Here is a 22,827-nt window from a genome sequence, read left to right as displayed (position 1 = left end):
CTCACTCCCACCACGACCCCTCTTTCCCCCCACCCTCTAGTTACACGCAGATTGTGCTCCCTGCACAGGAAGAGCTAGGTGCTCACAGCCACTACGGTGCCCAGCCACTGAACGCTTTCCCAAATGAATAGTACATACTGGCTTGTAAGATTCAACCCAGGACCGGCGCTTGGCTTAACCACAGGTGCTGAGATTACAGGAAATAATAAAATTAACAACAAAGAACAGAGTTTAATAAGAATGTTGGAAACCAGTCATTACCTAAACCGCCAAAATCATAGCACGCTTTTTAGACACAAACTATCAGGTTAACCTCCTGGCTGAAGACGTTTCTCTCACCCAAAGTCAAAGTCTGCAGCGGCGTTTTCAACCGAGGCTGCCTGCAACCCACGCTGTCCCTTCGCTTGCCAGGTGCAGGAGGAAGAGGTGTCTTCTGTGCCTTCTATATATACCCCCGATGTTCACTGTCTTTACTCGGAGGGGGATAATCTCCTGGAGCTTGTTTTCGCCTGCACACTCCTTTTCTGTAGAGTTCACATCTCTTTATTACATAAACTTTGTATGTAAACAGGCGTGCGGTCTCTTTTACAATGCTACATTCACATCCAAACAGAGACATATCCCTTTCAGAGTTTAAACACATATTTTCAGTATATATACACACAACTCCTTACATAGTATCTGTACAACATTTCTTGCTCCGAAACCCAAGCCTGCTTCTCCAGCCCGCCCCATGTCCAAAGGAGCTGTTTCTCTGCTTCCTTCCAAGGGCCTAACTTCCTTTACTGTCTGTTAACTTTCTGCCCAGAACACAGCCGATCCCTCAGCCTCTGCGTATACAACCGGTCCCAAAGACACCCCTCAGCTTCTGATTGGCTGTGCCATGCGGCCCGGTGTCTCAGGTGGTAGCTCTCCATTGCTCACAGCTATCTCTACACAAAGGGGCATTTAATTGCTCCTTCTGCTTAGCTGGAAAGAAAAGCTCTTCACACACTCAGGTCTGTGATTCTCTATAGATCAAAGAGCCATCATCACCTTTCAGAATAACAACAGTTAATGTCCACATATTCTGGAATGGGTATGAATCCTCAGACCTCTGGGATAGGGCGCAGGGGCTGTTGAGACAGGGACTCCCCTTGCCTGGTGCTGAGATGCAGCCACCTCTGGGGTGAGGTGTGGGGGCTGTTTATACAGGGATCCCCATGGGCACTCTGATTTATAATTTAACCCTTTGGGGACTGCATGGCAGGCAAAGTAAGAGAAGTTTAACCACAGTAACTTTTACCCTCAACACACACAAGAGTCACAGATATTCAGATAAAACAAGCAAAGCCCATATGGCTCCCCCACCCCCTCCCTGTCTCTGCTCACCCCTCCTTGAGAGTCCACATGGTAGTCCTGCTGGCATTGTCAGGTGATGCTCAGCTGATGAACCAAGTCATGTATTTCCAGGAGTTACTGAGACATTTCAATGCTGTGGACCAGGCCTCATTTGGAATCCTAGGCCCAATTCGTGGCCCCAAATAGGAATCCTAACTAAGACAGAGCAGGACAACTACAATGCTCAGGGAAACAGCCCACAACTCTTCCAAGAGGAGACTGGAAGAGTGTGGCTTGTTTGGCTTAAAACCAGGGATGTGGTTGCTCCCTGTAAGTACACCAGGGAAGAGAAGGAGCTAGTGAAGCTAAAGGACAACGTTGTCCCAAAAGCCAACGGGGATAAACTCACCAGGGCTCAGCTGAGGCTGGAAATGAGAAGACTGTTCCCACCCACCAGTAGATGGGGGGGGGGGTCTGGAAAACCCCAAACTAGCTGCAAGCTGGAGCAGTTTCTGAAGAAGATTCTCTGTCATAGCCCTTCCCATAGGAGGGAGCCCGGCCTAGATCCAGCCCTTAAATAAACTACCCACTGATCAGCTGCAGGTGGTGACACTCCCTGTCCATCTGGAGATCAGCCTGGCTCCTCCTCCTACCAAGGCATCCACAGCTGATGATGACTGTGGTGTCAGCCCTTACAATGAGCTGCCCTGGGTCTCTGCTGACAGCTCAAGGTTCTCATAGACCCCAAAGCCCGAAGGGATCCCTGTGATCATCTAATCTGTCTCCCGTCTGACCCAGGCCCTGAATTAATCCCTGCTTGAACCAGAGCAGCTCTCTTAGGAAAACATCCCATCTTGATTTAAACCTGGCCAGAGCTGGAGAATGCACCGCAGCTCATGGGGGGAGCTGTAAACCAGGATGCCCGTGTTCTATCCCCAGCACTGGGAGGGGATTGGGGTCTAGCGGGGGGCTAGAAGCCAGGACTCCCAGGGCCTGGAGGTGGATGGGGGGGAAGAGGGGCTTTAGCACAGCCCAGGCTCTTCTCTCCCCTTAATGTCCTGGATCTGCCAGTCAAAAGGACCCAAGTCCCACCTGCCTACTCAGCAATGAGCCAGATCGCTGTTCTCCTGTACCCTCCGTGCCTGGGCACTGACCCACAAGGCCCTCTCCCGCTTGCCTGAGGCTCTCCCGCCCATAACACTCTCCCACCTTGCTCCTGTTCTTGCTCAGGATGCACCTTGCCCGGGCCGCCTTCAAAGTCTGTACCTTCAATGGGCACAGCTTTGGAGAGGCCAAGTGGCCAATGTGCGGGTGATAAGTGCACTGACTGAGGCGCTTGCTGGGGGGTGGTTCTGAGACTGACCTGGCTCCACAGGGGGTTTTAGGAACCCGCCTGGCTCTGGAGGGATGGGGGGTGGGTCTGTCATGGGCTCTGCCCGGGGAGCAGGCGCTGATAAAGCCAGTGCGGTGCCTGGCTGCCTACGCCCCCCCTCCTCAGCGTGCATCTCTGCAGATCCTTGTGCTCTGTGACATTGCCATGGTGCAGCAGGCCTGAGACAGCACGGGAAACGCTGTCCTGGCCCTAGCGAAGGAACTCACCGGGTACCGGGCCTAGCCAGGATGCCCGGGTTCTATCCCTGGTTCTCAAAGTGGGAATGGGTCTAGTGGGCTAGAGAGCAGGGGAGCTGGGTGCTATCCCTGGCTCAGGTGGGGAAAGGCAGGGGGTGAATGAGGTGATGTTCACTGCTCTTTCCCTGGGCAGGTACAACCTGTGCCATCGCTACGCCCAGTTGGGGAGCCAGAGACTTGGGCACGGGACCTACAAGGAGCCGGTCATCTATGTGTATCAGTAAATTTCCCCCAAAGCACCCCTCAGTGTCAGGTCCCCATGTCCCTTTCCCCACCCCCTTGAGCCAGCCAGTCCCCCTGCTTGGAATCTGGATTGGATCTGGCATCCCCCTACAAAGGAAAGGCCCTGTGTCCTATTTCCCCCCCCACACACACACTCCCGAGCCAACCAGTCTGCCTCCCTGCCCTGGGGCCGGATCGGAGCTAGCACCCGTGGAAACCCATGCTCTGGGCTGGCTGTGACCCTGCTCTTCTGGAAGGTCAGACATGATGTCAGTCACCAGTTGGTGCCAGTTTGGGTCTGAGGAGGCTGGAGAAACTGGGGACTTTGCCAAGGGGCTCTTTGGGGGTGGGGGGGTGCAGCAAGGGAAACAGACCCAGCCACCCAGCTGTCCAAGGCAGCTCTCCTGGGAGAGGGACAACAGTGCTGCCAGCCCGATGGGGAGGGAATGTGACCCAGACATCCAGGACAGCTCCACAGGGGCTCTGTAGCTCCTGGGGAAGGGGGGAGGGAATGGGACCCAGACATCTGGGATGACTCCTTTAGGGGCTCTGCAGCTCCCAGCCCCTGGGCGTGGTAGGGAATGGGACCCATGTGTCCAGGCTCCTGTCTCTCTCTGTGTCCCCCCCGAACATGATGGTGCTGAGGGACTCGAATGGGGTGGGGCCTGCATCCCAACGGATGTGCAGAGATCCTGGTTTCCCCTGGCTGATCAGTGATGGTGCTGACACCATGATAAGAGTCCTGACCCACTGCAGCTATAACAGGTAGCTGGGGCCCAGCACGGGGACGGGGCGCAGTCCCAGGGGAGGACTGGAGGAGTGAGCACAGGGCGGGGAGGAGTGGGGGTCTCAGCCTGGGAGGTGGAGAGAGCTGGTTCCCAGCCCTGGGAGGGCAGAGAACTGGATCAGAGCACACCAATGTGGGGAGAACTGACTCCAAGCTGGAGGAGGGGCTCCCCAGGGTGGGTGGGGGTCCCAGCATGAAGGGTGGAAGAAGTGGGGCACAGAGAGCCCTTGGCAGAGAGGAGTGGGTGGGGAACAACAGAGGAGTGCAGTGGTCTCAGGCCCCCGCAGTTTATAGGTTAATCCATCTGGGCAGGTATTGCAGGGAGTTGGGGGGTCTCTACCCCCAAAGCAGATTTCAGGAGCAGATCTCCAGCCCAGCAGATCTCCCCCCCCCAGCCAGTCTGCTCCCCTAGGGTACACAGACAGGTACGGAAGACTAGGAGTTTGGGTTCAAGGAGGCAGGAGAGGCTTGTCAGATTAATCTAAATTGACTCTCTAATCATGATATCCACTCAGTCCACACCTAATCTTCTGTCTTTCTCTCTTGCGCTCTTTCTAGCAACTCTAAAGACAAAATGGACAAGACCACAGAAGCACCAAAGAAATGGCAGGAAAAGAGAAGGGAAGAAAAAGCCCCGGAGAAAGGATGGAGACACACTGTGTGCATGCCCCTGCTCCCCTGTAATGAGGGCTCGGGTCTTAAACACTTGTTTCAGTGGGTTTAAGCTCCCTAGAAGTGCCATGTAGAAGGACCTCCCTGTAAATAGTGATCAAGGTCCTTCGCCTCCAAACAAATGATTTGGGTATCCATTACATATCTGTAGCTCAAGGGCCACGCTTAAATAGGGGCTCAGGTCTCTGTCTGTTTCACACCTTTGGGACCTAGTCTTTTAAATGCCCTGTGTGATTGACCTCTCCATGCAACAAGGGTTCAGTTCCCCCCGGCCCCCCTACTGAGATGGAGTAGCATCCCACTGAGCTGGAGAGGGAGGGACCACTCTCTGATCCCTGGTGGGCGGAGCCAGGCTGGCTCACCCCTCCTGCAGGAAGCTAAGGCACGGGACAGGAAGTATAAAAGGCGGAGCCAGGGAAGGTAATAGATGTCTTCAGAGTGCTCTTGAGCCTGAAGCTGCACTGTCCCCTGTCTGAGGATGAGACTGACCCAGGAGAAGAGTTGCTGGGATTGCTGCTTGCTGTATATCTTGAGAAGCTAGAGGCTGATCCTGAACTGCAGGTACCTTATAGTAGGAGAGTAGGAAGTAGTCCAGGGACAGCTGACTATAGTTCAGTTCTGTGACTACCTGAGTACTGGTCAGTGTGATTTGGTTGGCTCCCTGCTGAGCCAGTGGTGGAACACTGGCATGGTTGGGGTCCTGGGCTGGGACCTGGTGGAGTAGGGTGGGCCTGGGTCCCCCTATGCCCTGCTGCTAACCCCACCTTGGGGTGGCAGCCCTTAAGCTCAGAAGCCTGAGTCTGTCTGCTGGAGTCAGTGTGGTAAATCTGCTTGTTTGTTTGCTCTACCCTGCTTAAGGGCCTGGGCTCCTTGAGACTGTTGGGTGACCAGACAGCAAGTGTGAAAAATCAGGATGGGGTGAGGGGTAATAGTCCTGATTTTGGGGTCTCTTGCTTACATAGGCTCCTGTCTCTCTCTAAAATAGGGACATCTGGTCACCCTACTGGTGATTAATATTTAGAAATGTCTATCTCAGGCTTTCATACAGGACCTCACTCGATGCACTTTTGTAGTACATAAGGCTGTACTTGAATTGCAGGCTAACTGTCAAAAAATTCTCTGAATTGTAGAGAAGTCACGAGAAATTATGGAAAAGTAATATTGCACCATGTCTGTGGTAACAAAATTGCTTTGCCACAATTGAGTGGCCACCCAGGGCTCCCACTCAAAATTGTGCTGGATGCAATATTGTGGATTCAACAATGTGAGGCACGTTAAGGTCTTAATAGTATAGTAATACTGTCTTCTCCCCACTCTCCAGGTCAGTGGCTCTCAACCTTTCTAGACTACTGTACCCCTTTCAGGAGTCTGACTTGTCTTGCATACCCCCAAGTTTCACCTCACTTGCTTACAAAATCAGTGCTTGATTCATTCTGGTCCTTGGCTGGAATCTGCTCCTCCAGTTCAGTGAAATGTTTTGGGACAAGTGACCGTTCCTGTCCTTCCAGGAGAAGCTGGAGAGGACAGTTACTCCAACCACACATTGACTGGCACCTGGCTGTGATCAGTGGGTCAGGTGACTGCTCTCGGAGCAGGATCCATTGTCACCTGTGAAGAGAAGGGCAGAAAGCCATTCTAATATGGTCAGTGCAACACCCTACTACTGGTGAAAATGGGGGCATAGGGAGCTTTACAGATTGGGTAAGGGTCAGGCAGAAAGGGGTTCAGTATGTAGTGGGAATGGGGGTGGAAGACTACTAGTACCAGATCTCATGTTTGTCCCTTACACCCATTCATCCTGCCAATTGACACAGGTATGGAAGAAGGAGCTAAAAACTCAAATGCTATTCTATAGAGTAAGACGAAACAGGTGGCCTACACTCCACTTTTCTGCTCCTACCCCTGCTCTTCTCGGATGCAACAAGCATAAACCTGTCTCCGCTGAGGATCTGGCACTTTGCCTTTTGATGTAACTAGGTACGATTTTTACTGAGTAACTTTATTTGTAAAAGCCATTTTCATGAGTGGTGTGGCTCAATGCTGTTGGCTGTAAAAGCTGGGAACTCAACTTTGGGTGAATCAATTTTCACCTTATTTTATAGAATTTCAGACAGAACTAGTGTCACTGATAGCATCTGGACACAAATTTCTTCCAGCCATTAACAGACAAGATGGAACTGGTAAATGGACCCAAGTTACCATGTTAGTCGTGACCTCCTCTGATCCCTTAATCTGGTGCTCTAGTCCTGTCCTTTAGTTTCAGGTCCAGTGTCTTCTCCAGTTTGGGTCCATGTTCACTTAGGTCTTGTATAATTTAATGCACAAAGGTAATCTTTATCCAATTGTCTTTTTAATATATCAACCCTTTGGGTTTTAGGTAACTTGTACATTATAAACACTATTTCTCATAAACTAAGGAAATGGAACCTAGATGGAGCTACCATAAGATGGGTGCATAACAGGTTGGAAAATTGATACCTACTCTCTAGAAACAGTGGTTCAGTCAGGCTGGAAGGACATAACAAGTGGGGCCCTGCAGGGATCGGTTCTGTTCAATATCTTCATCAATGATTTAGATAAAGTTCCTAGATGATACCAAGCTGGGAGGGGTTGCAAGTGCTTTGGAGGATAGGATTAAAATTCAAAATGTGAACAAACTGGAGAAATGGGATGAGATTCAATAAGGACAAATCCAAAGTACTCCACTTAGGAAGGAACAATCAGTTGCACACATTCAAAATGGGAAATGACTGCCTAGGAAGGAGTACTGCGGAAAGGGAGCTGGGGGTCACAGAGGCTCACAAGCTAAATGAGTCAACAGTGTAACTCTGTTGCAAAAAAGCGAACATCATTCTGGGATGTATTAGCAGGAGTGCAAGCAAGACATAAGACTTAAGTCTTCCACTCTACTCTGCACTGATTAGGCCTCAGCTGGAGTATTATGTCCTGTTCTGGATTCCACATTTCAGGAACAATGTGGACAAATTGGAGGAAGTCCAGAAAAGAGAAACCAATGATTAAAGGTCTAGAAAACATGACCTATGAGGGAAGACTAGGAAAAAATGGGTTTCTTTAGTCTGGAAAAGAAACTACTAAGAGGGGACATAACTTTTCAAAAGCTATGCATCCAATGAAGTGGGCATTCACCCACGAAAGCTTATGCTCCAATACATCTGTTAGTCTTAAAGGTGCCACACGACTCTTTGTTGCTTTTTACAGATCTAGACTAACATGGCTACCCCTCTGATACATAACTTTTCAAGTACGTAAAAGGTTGCTATGAGGAGAGAGGGAAAAATTGTGTTTACCTCTGCAGCTGGGGGGGGGAGGGATAGCTCAGTGGTTTGAGCATTGGCCTGCTAAACCCAGGCTTGTGAGTTCAATCCTTGAGGGGGCCATTTAGGGATCAGGGCAAAAATCTGCTTGGGGCTTGGCCCTGCTTTGAACAGGGGGTTGGACTAGATGACCTCCTGAGGTCCCTTTTTTCTTAAACAAAGTAGCTGATGGCTCAGATTTGTGTTATTGTGTTGGTCTGTCAATGTGCTGTAAGTTCTGAGGTAAAGAACACAAACACCAAAAAGTCCTTTTTCCTGGGAAGATTGAGGGCAAGGAGGCATAAAATGACATGACAAACTGAAAACCCAGCAGGGGAAGGGGGGAAAGCGCACAATTTGGATAATTGAAGCATGCACATGCATAATCATAGAATCTATGATTCTATAGACATGGCAGATAAGAATTTTAATTTCATTAAAATGAAATAGGTTTTTCCTCAGAGCATTTTTTTTTCTAAAATGCTATCTAAAAATACATTATAGCTCAAAGATCTCCTCATGGAATAGAGATTAGTCTCGTACTATAGAATTTATATATTCATGTAACATTTAAGAAACATTTTGTAAATGAGTTCCAATAGTTCATGGATTAGGGACCCAACCTTATGGGGTTCCACAGTCTTCTGTATAGACTATTTAGGTTAATTTTTCTATCTACCCAATGGGGCTCAGTCTAGAAGATGCCATCAGAGATGCTTTAGTTTTGCAGTTCTCAAACTGGATTTGTCTCCAGAGGTAACATGCTTAACAGCAAAAATCTTTTTAAATAAAAAATAGAGGTGAGAAATAACAGACCTCAACTCTATTGTCCCTCTGCAAATTTGTGTACACTGAGTCAATCCCTTACCTCTCTAAAAGTGCAAAGTTTCAAAAAGTTCAACGAATAGAAGATTGTTGGGGGCAGAATAGATCTGGACAAGGAGAAGAAGTCTGGAGATAAATGAGAAGCAAGGGACATGATTTTTTTTATTTTGTTTAAAAAAATTTTTAGTTAACTAAAACAATGTAAATGTCTGGTGGTGGTCTCCTAATACAGCATGGCAAGAAAATCATCCAAATATTGATAGTTCATCTCCCAATGACTTCAATTTCCTTTGGTTGGTTATTTCATTTAACCAATCACTCACTTTCTGATATAGCTGTAAAACTAATCTGAAAAGTTTTCAAAATCACTCTTTAAAAAAGTATAGTGTTCATCTTCTAAAAATGAAATCTACATCTAGCTGAGTTGTGAAGAATATGTATTAAGGTTATAACCAGCAAGAATGCACTTCTATGTAGAAAACCATGATTAAATCAAGTCTTCCTGACTTGTGATTTAAATCAAATCCACTCTGATAGGACAAGAAGCAATGGGCTTAAATTGCAGCAAGGGTGGCTTAGGTTATACATAAGGAAAAACTTCCTAACTGTCAGGGTGGTTAAGCACTGGAATAAATAATCTAGGGAGGTTGTGGAATCTCCATCATTGGGGAGTTTTAAGAACAGGTTGGACAAACACCTGTCAGGGATGGTCTAGATAATACTTAGTCCTGCCTTGCATGCAGGGGACTGGTCTAGATGACCTCTCAAGGTCTTTTCCAGTTCTGATTCTATGATTATGCATGTGCATGCTTCAATTACCCAAATTGTGCACTTTTTTTTTCTTCCCCTGCTGGGTTTTTCAGTTTGTCATGTAATTTTATGCCTCCTTGCCCTCAATCTTCCCAGGAAAAAGGACTTTTTGGTGTTTGTTCTTTACCTCAGAACTTACAGCACATTGACAGACCAACAGTAACACAATAACACAAATCTGAGCCATCAGCTACTTTGTTTTTTAAAAAAAAAAACTGGTAAAACTACACTTACACAAGCAAGGCATTGGCTCATGTGTTTCTTCTATACTGATTCACTGTCTAATTACAAATCTTTAAAATATAGCTGACAATGCTTTTTAATTTTACTATTTAGCAATCCTTCATTTTTAGCTAAGTACATGTTATCCTTTATCTACTTGGGCAGAAGAGTTTGGCGATCACACTAGCTTTCTTTAATGTCAACATTTATCTTTAAACATGGGGTCTTTCATTCAAAGTCCAGTTTCTTTGTGAATCATTACCAAGAAACTTCATTATAAATTTTCCTGTGGATACATTTTTGTGGGGTGTCAATTTTAGGGCCTTGATACTGAGTTGCTTTTAATGGTACCCCAACAATAGTGCCAATAGGGTTTTTTGTTTGAATGGTCTCTTTAGGTATTTATAGTTCACTCATCACCATCCGTGGTAGCTGTTCACCTCAACAGCCATGTGTTACAAATCATTAAGGGATTTAACCAGCTGGGGTTCTTGAGCTGTGCCAGAAACATTAATGGAACTCTTGTGCCTGTCTTGTGGCCTAAACTCCACAACAAACCATGCAGATAAAGGTTTTAGTGCCTGGAAAAAATACATGATGCATGACTTTAAAATGGGCAAAGTGGGATTCTAGTTGCTTCTAACATTAACAGACCCTGCATAATCACTTTTCTTGTGGCTTATGATGGGTGGGGAATCTTTTTCTATCAGGGGGCCATTGACCCACATTTAAAAATCAGTCATGGGCTGCACATAACTGGGGGAGCAGGTGGGCAGAGGCTCAAGGGCTTCCCCTAGGCTCTGGGGTGGGGCCAGAAATGAGGGGTGGAGAGGGCTGTGACATTCTATACCTTGGAGTACTCTGTAACCCCCATATTTGTCTTGCAATCGTGATATTGCATATAATGCAGGCCATGTGAGGTATCAGGGGAAGGTTATGATCTGCTGAAAGTACACTTTTCTATCTAAATGTGTATATCATTAATGCATATGTAGTTGAGAATGTGTTGTATGGTTGTCACTAAAATATGCCGTGGGTTTGGGAAGCACAGATGCTAGCTCCCCAGGGACAATGAAGGTAACCAGCATCTGGGTGGCTGCTGAACAGAATCAGCAGCCATTGTCCAGCAAGGAAACTACAATTCAATGACTCGCCTGAATAAGGCCACACGAGGGGAATTGCTCACCTTTGCCTGGGGACTCAGCAATGCCCACCAGACATGCCTGGACTTGTGTTCTCCAAGCACATGACCTAAGGGTATAAAACAGAACATGGGAGGAGGAGGGGGGGCATGCTTGACCTTTTTCCTGCCCCCACCTATGCTGCAAGCAACAAAGACACCCAGAAGACTCCAACAGAGAAGACTAGCCCAGGTTTAAGGGACAAACCTGTGTATTCAGGATTGTGATATCCAGCGGAGTGAGAAACTGCTTAATCTAGATGTTGCCCAGCCTAATAGGGTTGAGTTTGGACTGCATGCTTAGAACGGTTGCCAAAATAAATTGACTTTTTGCCTTTCTAAAAAAAAAATTTTAATAGTCAAACTTCTGTATATCTTTGCCTGAAGTGTACAGTAAATCTGCTCAGGCTTGCAAAGGCTGGTGTGTCACCACTTTCCATTGGTGTGGTGAACCAATTAATTTGCACTGTTCATCTTCAGTAGTGCCAAAGTGTGTAGTCCTGGGGTTCAAGGCTGGGATCTGGGGGATTTGGCTAGTGCTTCACTCTGATTCATGAGGGGCTTTAGGAGCATTCCTACAACTCAGCTGGGTATGGGGCTCCATGTACAGTTGTGCTGAGTGATAACAACCGCACCTGCAGGGGTTTGCTTCTTGACATTCGCAAAGCACTGAGAAGGCCCAGGCACAGCAGTCCTAGGCTGCACCCTGGGGATCCTATCGCAGGGGTGTAGAATGAAGTGAGGATCTGGCTGGGGGTGCAGGCTCTGGGATGGGGATGAGGGGTCTGAGGTACAGTAGGAAGTTGGGGTGAAGAGGGTATAGGAGGGAGTTCTGACCTGGGGCAGAATTCAGGGTGCAGTCTCTGGCCACACAGTACTTACCTCAGGCAGCTCCTGGTTGGCAGGGCTGAGGCAGGCAGGCTCCCGGGCTGTGCACGGCTCCCAGAAGCACCTGGCATGTCCCTCTCCTAGGCAGAGGCACCAGGTGGCTCTGCATGGTGCACGCTGCCTGTGCCTGCAGGCACTGCCCCACAGCTCCCATTGGCCATGGTTTCTGGCCAATGGGAGCTGCAGAGCCAGTGCTGGGGGTGGGGGCAGCATGCAGAGCTTCCCTGATTGCCCCTGCTCCTTCAGGCTGCAGGGACATCTGGTAGCTGCATGGAGCTGACTAGACTTTTAATGGCCTGGCAACCCTATTTTCTCTCACACTGCCCCCACAGCAGGGCAAGTTGGTGCTCATGGCTCCAGCCATGGGGGGGGGGGGGGCGATAGAGGCTGCTAGCCTGCAGTGCAGGAGCTTGCCTTGGGCTGGATGAAATGAAGCAGCAGGCCAGATCTGGCCCACAGGCTGTATGTTTCCCCCAGCCCTGGTTTATGAAACTGACACAAGCATAGGCTATTTCAAATAATACTTTAAGCCAATGAGACCTTTTGTTTTGAGGACCTGAGGTGTGCTATAGTGGAGGGAGAATAAACCACACTTAGCATGGTAAATATCTCGAATGTACAGAAGGTCTTAAATAAAATACAGTTGTTGAACCAGGTTAAAATGTGCTACCACTCAACTTGATAGCAATTATGTAAGTTCTGTGGAACTTCTCTGCATAAGGAGGTTTTTGCTCCACCTAAATGCCCAGAGGGTGTCCTTCCTCACTCAAAATTTCATTGAACAATGTTTGAATGACCCCATCTATGGCTGGCCTATCATCTGATATGTGCTGAGCACATCCAGGGAATATCTCGTTTGTATCAGTACCTGTGTTTCTTGCCAAAGTCACTCTTCAGTGGAAAGAAGCATTCTCTGCACCGCTGGGACCGCTTTCCAACAGAGGCTGAGTCATGGAAACTTCTGGAAAAGCAAGCAGGGCACACTTATAAATACTGTATAGAGTTTCAATCAAATTTCTAAAAAATAGTAAGTATTCTCTCTTTGCTCAAAGATCAAAGAGCTGGCTTTTTGTTATAATGTTCCATTTTCTAGGCAGGTTGTCTCTGTCCTTTACTCATAAGGTACACCCCTAGCTAGAAAAATCCCATTCTTCAAATATTTTTAACCTGCACATGGCTATAGGTAAATAGGAGGCCTAGCTATTGCATTGCTTTTTTTTCCCCCCATCTCTTCCTCAGCCTAGAGTGGGGCTGACTGAGGCATAAAGGGCTCAGTTCAGTTAGGAGTGTGAACTTATTTGGGATTTCTAGGGTCTTGTATAATATTTTAAATTACAATAAATAGGTATCTGTAGCCAAGAGTACATGAATTCTGGATATCCAGAGGGGTAGTAGGGAGGAGTGGGCTATAGCACTGGGTGGCTGCCATTGGAGTCTGGGACAAGTTAGTGGGTGGGAGCTGAACAGTGGGGAGGTTCTGGGGTTTTGAAACTGGTTGTAGGGAGAGAAACTCATAGGTGGGTGAGGAAAGAGCTCTCGGGCTTACTTGTGGAGAGGAAAATGGGGGGCAGGTCCCTGGGTCAATGCTATAGCATGAACAAAAGCTTTCTAGTTCCAGTTGAACAGAGCCCTTATATTGTTTTTGAAAATATTTCTTTTATCCAGTGCAATTACACTTGACTGCATACCTGAAATAAATTATTTGAAAGCTGTGGCTACTGTATAATAGCTTTCACGTAATCTGCAACCTGGAGCAAAAGACAGTGATGTATCATACAACTGAGAGCAGATAAAATGCAGTGTTCTTGTCAATCACTTCTTTGTAAATAGTACAAATCTCATTGAGCTGGATGTCTTGTGATCCTGGGCCAGCTGTTTTTAGCATTGCAAAACTATTTCAAATCCATGAGTCTTTTGCCCATATAGGACTGAAAAGTTCAATACAATTTTCCATATCTCTTCCATGCCCAATGCCAAAATTGATTCACTTTTAAAAACTAGAACGGCTTTGGTAGCAGTTTTCTTCACCATTTCTCTCAATTGATCTCTTACTCTACCTGCTCTACTTTTACCGTTTGCCCCTTGGATGCTTTATCTCTTAATCCCTTTTTATTTCTAGTCTCTAGCAATGCAATAAGGTTCAAGTTGAAAATTTGCACTAAATTTCTGAGGGTGTTCTCGATCAGACCAACCATTCTTGCCCAGACCCTATTTCTGTCTGTGTAGATTTTTTTTTTTTTTTTAGCTGCAGTAACAGAAGCTAGACTTTGGTCTTCAAATATGGGTTTGAAGCAGTAGCTACAATTTCTTTTTAAATCCTTGAAGCAAGTAGATTCCAAGCCTCCTCTCACTTTCAGTGCAAATGGAATCATTCAAAACCCATTTCCAGGAATACAAACATTAAAACTGACCAATTCTCAGAAGCATTCTGTGGTTTGGCTTGGAGGACTATTAGCTGTAATGTTGACTCTTGAGGGCATGGGTTTAAAACTCTATCAGTATTTTTCAGTTTTATCGCTTATTTCTCACCAGTCTCCAGAAGGCAGGCAGTCTGCTCTGCTACCACTGTAGCTGGTATCTTTGAATCTTCATACTAGGCAGGAAGATGACCATGTCTTCCATGGCAATGCCCTGTGAAGCAAAATGAGTGGAAGTAGCATAATACATGGGGCTACCATATGTCTGGATTTCCCCGTACATGTCCGGCTTTTCGGTCTATGAATAGCCAACCGGGGGGGGATTTCTAAAAATGTCCGGGATTTCCCCCCGGTCGGCTATTTATAGACAGAAAAGCAGCGGCCAAGCGCCACTCAGCATACAAAACCCCTTCCCTGCTCTCCCCTAGCCCCTGCAGCCTTACCATGCCGTCCGGCCCCGCAGTTGTCTTCCTCCTCCTTCCCTCCCCTAAACTCTCTGCCCCCCTGCTCCTCCCCCTCCCCTGCTTTCCGTGAATCAGATCTTCGCAGGAAGTCTGAAAAGAAGCAGGGGCAGGTGGGCAGCAGCAGGTAAGCTGGGGGGGTGGGGGAGGAGAGCTCCGGGGAGGTGTGGCTCGGCCCGGGCGGCTTCTGGCCGGGCAGCACCTGCCCCGGTTCCAGCCAAGCACCTCCAGCCCCAGTCGCTCCAGCCCGGCCCGGCTTGGGCCCCACGGCGCTGGCCCCAGTTCCGGCCAAGTGGCACCGGCCGAGCACCCCCAGCCCTAGCTGCTCCGGCTTGGGCCCCAGGGCAGCAGCCCCGATTCCGACCGAGTGCGTTGGCCCAACCCCGGCCGAGCACCTCCAGCCCGGCCCCAAGCCCCACGACCCCGGCCAGAGCGCAGCCCGATTCCTGGGCTCTTTAAAGCCAGCCCTAGTCAGGGGATGAGGGTGTGGGGGCGGGTGGAGGTTCTAAGGGGGCAGTCAGGGGGTGGGAAGTGGGAGGGAGTGGATGGGAATGGGGCAGGGCAGGGGTGGGGCTAGAGCAGGGCTCCTCCCCCCCCCCCCCCCCCAGTGTCTTTTTTTTTTTTTTTTTAAGATTCCTGGTTGCCTAAATGTTTAAAAAATCCCTATCTCTTCACCAGCCTCTGGTCAGAGGCTATCACTGATGGATATTTGAGCAGTTGCTGGATGCTTTGTTTATGCACTCTCTAGGAACTTTACCAAAACACACACATCCCTATCCTTATTTTACAGATAGGGAAACTGAGGATAGGATGGTGAATGACTTAACATGAACATGATTTTTCTTACATGATCTTTCTGAGAAGGTAGATCATGCATGTCATATTCTACTGATAAGCTACTGGGTGGTTTGTTTTTGGTTTTTATTTTTATTTTCTTTCTTTTTAAAGGGTGGAAGTTGAAGGACTCTCTCTCCCTAAACTGGTGTCTGATTACATGAACAAGAAGTGTAACCCAGATGCATTAATAACCCACACTTTGCCTTTTGATAAAATCAATGAAGGGTTCGAACTGCTGTGGACAGGGAAAAGGTGAGATTTTATTTATTCATCTAAATGATCATTTCCTGAGTCAGTCTGATGTAGGAATTTCCAGAGATTGTGCCACTTCTTGACCAGTTTTTGTAGAACATTAAAGGCCATACTGGCTCAGACCAAAGGTCCATCTAGCCCCGTATCCAGTCTTCTGACAGTGGCCATTGCCAGGTGCCCCAGAGGGAATGAACAGAACAGGTAATCAAGTGATCCATCCCATTCCCAGGTTCTGGCCTGTCATAGATGAGAGATGGATTCAAAATGGAAACTGATCCAGACCCCTTTTTACCCCACAAACTTCTCAAAATGTTTGTATCTGTAGCTTGTCTATCTGTATAAGGATTTTAAACAAGAATCCTGAAACTTGAAGAAACCCAAGATTAAGATCTGAACCTCAGTCATGAGGTTCAATCTGTCATATAAAAGGTGTAAATAGAAAGACAGTGGCCTGTCACTGAGAATTCTGAGTGCTTGGAAACTGAATCAGGAGCCTAAATACTTAATTTAGGTCAAGGTTCTCAAACTGGGGGTCAGAACCCCTCAGGGGGTTGTGAGGTTATGTGGGGGGGTCACGAGCTGTCAGCTTCCACTCCAAACGCCACTTTTGCCTCAAGCATTTATAGCGATGTTAAATACATAGTGTTTTTAATTCATAAGGGGGGTCACACTCCGAGGCTTGCTATGTGAAAGGGGTCACCAGTACAAAAGTTTGAGAACCACTGATTTAGGTGCCTAACTTTAGGCACTTAAGTCTGAAATGTTGTCAATAAAGTACACACAAAGATTTAGGAGACATTATCCTTATTCTCTGGACAAGGGTTACTTCTGTCTCTGCGGTCAGTTTACATGTTGCATAGCCAATAGAATGGAATTGTGAAAATAATTGAAGGAGAATGGGCTTGTTGTAATAAACATCCAATGTCTACATATGGACCATTGTTCTTTCTGGATATAGAGCATTATTTATGTGTACCAAAGTCCATCTTGATGTGCATGGAGCATTGCTTGGCAAACATGTTAATTCTTCCTTTTTTTTGTTTTTGTTTCAGTATTCGCAGCATTCTGTTTTAAGCCGCTGAGCGATGAGAAGTGGGGTCTGAGCAGCACAGCACTGCTCCTCCAGAATCACCTGTCTGACTCCTTCCCCTTACTCAAAACTTTTATTAGTGTGTTGGTTTTACAGTCTTTGCTTCTAGAGCTGTATAAATTGGGTCTATCTGAACCTGGAAATACCTGAATAGATTTAGGAATCATTTTTGTTTCGGACTAAGAATTCAAACCTCTGCCCATAGCTTTGAGGTGTGTGAAAGAGAGCAGAGCATGTAGGAGGGAAGGTATCCTAGAGAGAGGTCTGCTTCCACATTATTCAGAATTAAACTAAATTAACCATTCCCATCAATTACACTAGCTCTCTCAGCTAATCTAGTCTAGCCCCTGCCTCAAGACAGGGCCTGTAACCTACCCTGTCAACCTCCTTTCTTCTTTCGGCTTAGAAGGTGTTGTCCGCCAGCAGGCTTAGCAACTCCAGGGATCCTTTCCCTGACTCAGCCTCCTAAGAAGTGAGCTATCATGGGGTTGAAAGCAGCTCAGGTCTGGCCCACGGATGCTGGCTGAGGGCCTGGGGAATTAGCTCCAGGACTGAGCACTCGCTTTCATGTGAGTGGCCGCATGAGCGAGGCCTACATTCTCCAGCCTGCTCTGTAGCAGCAGGGGCAACCAGCCCTCTTTTGTTGCTCTGTTCTGCTTTGCTCAAGACCCCAGAGCCCTCTCTGTGCCATCCTGGCACAGGGCAGGTCACACAAAAGCAGGGTGGGGGGGAGAGAATTAGCTCAGGCAGTAAAGAGCTTGCTTTACATGTGAGAAGTAGGTGGATTGATGCCTGTACTCTCCACAGGGTGGGGATAAGGACTTCCTCTACTCCCTGCAAAGCAGCTAGCCTACTTGCTTCCCTCTTTTTTGCCCCCTCTCCCCAGAGCAGTCAGCAAAAACCAAAAAGCCACCCTTCTGAGGCCTGCAGTCACCAAGTGACCACCATGGGGAATCAAACCTACAACATTGGCATTATTGGTACCAAACTCTAGCCAGCACACAGGAAGCATGCTTCCCCTGGATGTTTTGGAAAGAAGCAACAGCCTGCTAAGAGAACTTTGTGGCCAATCTCATGATATGGGTGGGGTGGGGATAGTGTCCAGTCAGGGGTCTGAAGTCACTCAGGATAAATGTAGAGGCAGTCTGGTAACATAGGGTCACTGAGAGCAGGACTTGTGGTCATGCAGAGGTCAAACAGGAACAGTGTGGAGGCAGAGAAGTCACAAGTTGACAGAGAAAAGGGCTGATGGTAGTAGGAGATCATGCACAGATCCCTGAGGACCAGAGCAGAGGGAATAGAGTCACAGAGAGCAGCACTGGTCCTACTGGGGGTCATGTAGAGGTCAATTAGAATCAATTTGGAACCACAGGGATCAAAGACACAGAGCTGAGGACTGGGTAGTGGGGGGCTAATACACAGATCAATGAAAATCAACTTGGAGGCAGTGGGGTCACCCAAGGTCACAGAGAACAGGGATGGTTGTACTTGAGGTCATGCAGACGTTAATGAGGATCAATTTGGAGGAAGATGGGTCACAAGGTCAGAGGACTGGTGGTACTGATTGATCAGGCACAGGTCAACTAGCATCAGTTTGGAGGTTTGGGGGGGGTCACAGAGACTAGCCTTGGTGGTACTGAAGGTTCATGCACAGGTCAATTAGGATCAATATCGAGGCACAGGAAACAGGGTCACAGAGAGAAGGGGTGGTGGTAGTGAGGGGATGTGCACAGGTGAATTAGGATCACTTTGGAGGCAGAGGCATCACACAAGGTCACAGAAAGCAGGACTGCAGGTAGTAGCAATTCCTGGATCAGATTTGGAGGTCATGGGGTTACACGTGGTCCCAGAGAACAGGGACGCTAGCAGTAGATGGTCATGAAGAGGTCAATGAGGACCAATTTGTTGGCAGAGGGGTCACAGAGACCAGGACCTGTGATACTGGTGGGGTCCCTTTCATCAACAGAAGTCGGTACAATAAAATATTTCTCTCTCTCCCACCCACCTTTGTCTCTCTCACCACTGTTGTCCAAGTTCAGGCATGCTCAGAGCATTGCTATCAGATTGGGCCCCAACAGGTAGATAAATAGGGGAATGACTAGTTTGCAAACCCCACTAGGGCTTAGGCATTAATGAGGCACTGAGCTGCCAGGCAATGTCAGAATTTAGGCAGCTGTGTGTGCCTAGCTGCCAAAATTTAGGTGCCTCAGATTAACAGTGGAAACTTAAATGCCTACAAGGTTAGACAGCAGCTGAACAAGGGTTTTGTGAAAGCCAGTGGCATCTAAATATTGGATTTAGGAACCTAACTGCCACTTTGGGTGCCTATATCCCCCTTTTCAATCCCACCCTGAGTGGGCAAGGAGGGACATGGGGTAGTGCAGGAGACAGGATACTGATAAGGGGGAGGAGAATGGAAAGGGATTGAATTCCAACTCCTGGGCATTAGGAAATAGATAATCGACACCTTTTTGTGTACCTAGCAGCTATTTAAGGTTGAATTTTTTTATCCCAAACTGTTCACTTACAAATGAGGGGCACATAACTTTACTCTGAAGTCTCAGAAATCATAAGGCAAGTGAGAAACAGTGTGATTTATTTCTGTGGTATCATGATTTTTAAGCCAATCACATTTTTAGTCTCATGATTTTTGGCAGATTGGGGTTGGCAATATTGGGCAGCTGATGAGTCATAAATTAACTATCTTGACCCTAATAAATCAGTTTGGATGTTGATGAGATTTCAGTCTCTCTCCTGAAGGTCATGGGGAGGGTGCCTTGATTTGTCTTCATTGCATTCTGTGATGGAAATCTTTTATTCACTTATTTTGTTCAAGGGCCGTTCTCTTCCAATACTTAAATTGCTGAAACTCATCACTACAAGCCTGTAACAGCCAGCAATATTGCAGGGGGGAAAACTTCTAATAAAAACCTCTGTTAGATGGGAGCAGAAGCAGCTAAAGCAGGGACCTTTGGAAACCTTTCTACAGTTTTGACTGGACTTTCTATACCCTGTGCTGAGTGGCTGTTTGCTTCACTCCTCCATCTCCCTCAGAGGCTGTTCACCTCAGCGTCACTTCTCTTACCTCTCTCCCTTCACTGTAGCATATTCCCCCACTGCCTAAACCCACCCCACACACCAAAAAATTGTGGAACCATCACATTGTTCACTCTGCTTGTGTGTTGTATCCCTTCCTCCACCACAGACTGTGAGCTCTTTGGGACAGAGACTGTTTTTGTTATGTTTGTACAGCACCCAGCACAATAGGGTCCTGGCCCCTGACGAGGGGTCCTACGTACCACAGTTATACAAACAATACTAATAGCGTATCTCTCTGTGGAAGCCTTCTTTAGGTGGAGAAATAGTTGCCAGGTGGGTCCAAATAATGAGTAAGAAATTAGGAGAAATGGGAGGCTTTTGTGTGGGGTGGTACTTTTGGAGGAGTTGGGTTCTTTACTTTTGCAAAATCCTGTTTCAAACAGGGTGTTCATGTGAAGAGTTTTTAGAGAGTACGATCTCAGAGGCAGCATTATCTATTGGCTTATCTTGTAACTGCTACCAGATATTAAGCTTCTTCCTAAACTCCTTGGGACTAGTCAGGGTGGTAAGCATTATGCACTGTAGTGTTTGTAAAATCAGTCCCTATGTGTCTTAAACTTTGTGTACAAAATAATTATTTTCAGGTGAGAGAACAGCTCACAACACATTCACAATACCTAGTATGAAAATGTAGCAGCTAGCTGGCTATTAGTTTACTATAATTACAGCCCCAACCAATGAAACTGTTTTTCTTGCTCCAAGTAAAATGAAGGGGGGGGGGGGGAGGGGAGAAAAAGGTTACCAGAGAGATAAATATGCTCTTGATTACCCAGCCTCTTTTATCATGTTGCACTACTAATAAAATATCTAAAGTACTTGTAATTGGAACGCTAGGCATGTGGCATAGAATTGGTCAACTTGCACATGGTTAAGGACGGCATGCTATGCCACCTTTGTCTGTCTCGTTCCCCTGGGCAGTGTCAAGCCCCAGCCCAACTTAGAGCATGCTCAGGATGGGGGCTGTTGCATCAGCCAGTGATCCTAGACACACTTTGGCCACTCCCCGTAAACCCTGCTCATGATCAGTTTACCACACTCTCTCACCTCTGCAATCTTTGGGTGATGTAGTGGAGGGCCATTCTCAACCAGGCTAAGTTATAGCAGCCCTGAGGCTGCTAGAAGGTGTGCTAGCAGCTGAATCGGCCCCCAGCAGCCCTAGGGATGGGGAAAGCACCGAAGTGATAGTTTTCCTGTCCAGAAGGTATTGATGTGCTGATATGCTCATAATCCATGGGAGTACAGCTTCCTGCACAAAGTTTTAAACAAGAACTATAAACAGCTATTACAAAAATCACCAGAATTAAGATTGCAGTGTGAGAACAATGGGATGTACACGTTCCATGGAAGGATGATTTGCAATCCATTAGAATATCATCCTGCTGGGCAAGAATATTTGTAAAGCTGACTTCAAGTGAGGTCTGAGACGATGCAGTGTAAGGATGTTCTCTGTGCCACGAGGTTCAAAAGCCTGAGCACAGGATCCAGAATAAGGCCCATGGGTGCCTCCCAATGGTGTGATATACATAACCTTGATGAGAAAATATATTTACGGAGCCCTGATCAGAGCATTGCTGTATCTTTACAAAATAGACATCTGTTACTGTCTATCAGCGCCACTTCAGCACTTTCCAAAAATAAATCCAAAGAGTGAACATGCAATGTTACTGCCACAGATGTAGCCATTGCAAAACTATTCATGGTAAAGAGGAGTGGGTAAAGTGTGAAGGAAATGGGACTATGTGAGTGAAGCCTGGTCTATAACCTTCAATGTTGCTGCTCTGAAAATTCTTAATGTTTCTCTACCTTAAGTACAGTTTATATTAATAGAATGTAAGATAGCTTTGATAATCAGAGGTAAAGTAAAATGATTGTTAATGCCCTAATCCTTTGCCAGTAAAAAACCCAGAATATTTTAAGAAATGCTGAGAGAATGAAATATGGAGAAGTGAAAATGTGAGAAGAAAGATTTCAATAGTTCATATTAGGTCATTGATCACATCCAGAACATACAGGGGACTTGAGGAAGTTAGCTCATTTGCACCCTTTAACCAGTACCCCAAAGGAGGTGGGGCTGAAACGACATCTGTGGAGTCATCTGTTAAATGCTATGTTTTCTGTATTTTTAAAGCAGATCTGGTGACATATTATTACAGAATGATCAGTAAGAGAGGGGATTTTCCAAAATGGCCAAAGGTCACACTCACCCACCTCAATCCAGATTGGAGTGGGGTATGAGACTTATGATCCCCTTATTTGATCAGAATATCTCCAGGGAAGTATCACAGGGAACAAGCTAGAATCACAATATGGACTTGCATGGCCCAGCGGAAGAGGGGGAATAGTACCTATAAAAATGTGCTTGTAGGGGGGAAAGGAGCTAATTTGGGGGGGGGAGGTGTCAGTGCTTGGGAGGGGTGTGGGCTTGACTGCCATGCAATGTACTTATGAATGACAGGATGAACAATGAATTGGGTGGTGAGAATTACAGTATGGGTTCATATAAGGAAGTTATTGAATTAACTGTACCTAACTGCACAGAAGAATAGTGTTTGCTTAGTAATGTATAATTGCTGCTGATCATGTTTTTAGCTTTATCTCAAATCATGATTGTATGATGTGATGCAGAGATACCAATAAACTTTCTTAATGACATAAAAGGGTTTATTTGTAAATGTGCTAAAACGATCCAACAGTCACCCGTTGCTAGGCAGGCCAGGTGCCATTACAACACCCCCAAACAAGTAACAGAAGAAAATTTCCAAAACAAAAGTGGGGGGAATAGTGCAACCCCCCTACCGCTGC

At 46.9% G+C, this 22,827-nt stretch overlaps 2 long non-coding RNA genes across 6 annotated transcripts in view; one reads left to right on the top strand and one right to left on the bottom strand.

Annotated features, from left to right (window-relative positions):
- Window positions 1-211: 211 nt before the first annotated feature.
- LOC135983892 (uncharacterized) overlaps window positions 212-22,827 on the bottom strand; it is a 63,828-nt gene continuing 41,212 nt past the window's right edge. For 3 of the 4 annotated variants that reach the window (XR_010601714.1, XR_010601715.1, XR_010601717.1), the window contains 4 exons: window positions 14,399-14,500; window positions 12,738-12,830; window positions 10,988-11,052; window positions 212-6,238 (listed from right to left, as the gene is read on the bottom strand). This is a non-coding gene — a long non-coding RNA (uncharacterized LOC135983892). The remainder of the gene's footprint in view (window positions 6,239-10,987; window positions 11,053-12,737; window positions 12,831-14,398; window positions 14,501-22,827) is intronic. The other variant, XR_010601716.1, reaches the window with a different exon arrangement.
- Window positions 5,060-20,844, top strand: LOC135983893 (uncharacterized). 2 transcript variants are annotated; one of them, XR_010601718.1, is made up of 3 exons: window positions 5,060-5,191; window positions 15,696-15,836; window positions 16,889-20,844. It is a non-coding gene; the product is annotated as an uncharacterized LOC135983893 (long non-coding RNA). The 2 variants fall into 2 exon arrangements; XR_010601719.1 differs by lacking the exon at window positions 5,060-5,191 and adding an exon at window positions 12,430-12,896.

The sequence above is a fragment of the Chrysemys picta genome, chromosome 5 (assembly GCF_011386835.1).
Source record: "Chrysemys picta bellii isolate R12L10 chromosome 5, ASM1138683v2, whole genome shotgun sequence".
NCBI classification, from domain to species: domain Eukaryota; kingdom Metazoa; phylum Chordata; order Testudines; family Emydidae; genus Chrysemys; species Chrysemys picta.
The sequence above is the reverse complement of the archived record's forward strand: the minus strand, read 5'-3'. Positions and strand labels throughout refer to the sequence as shown.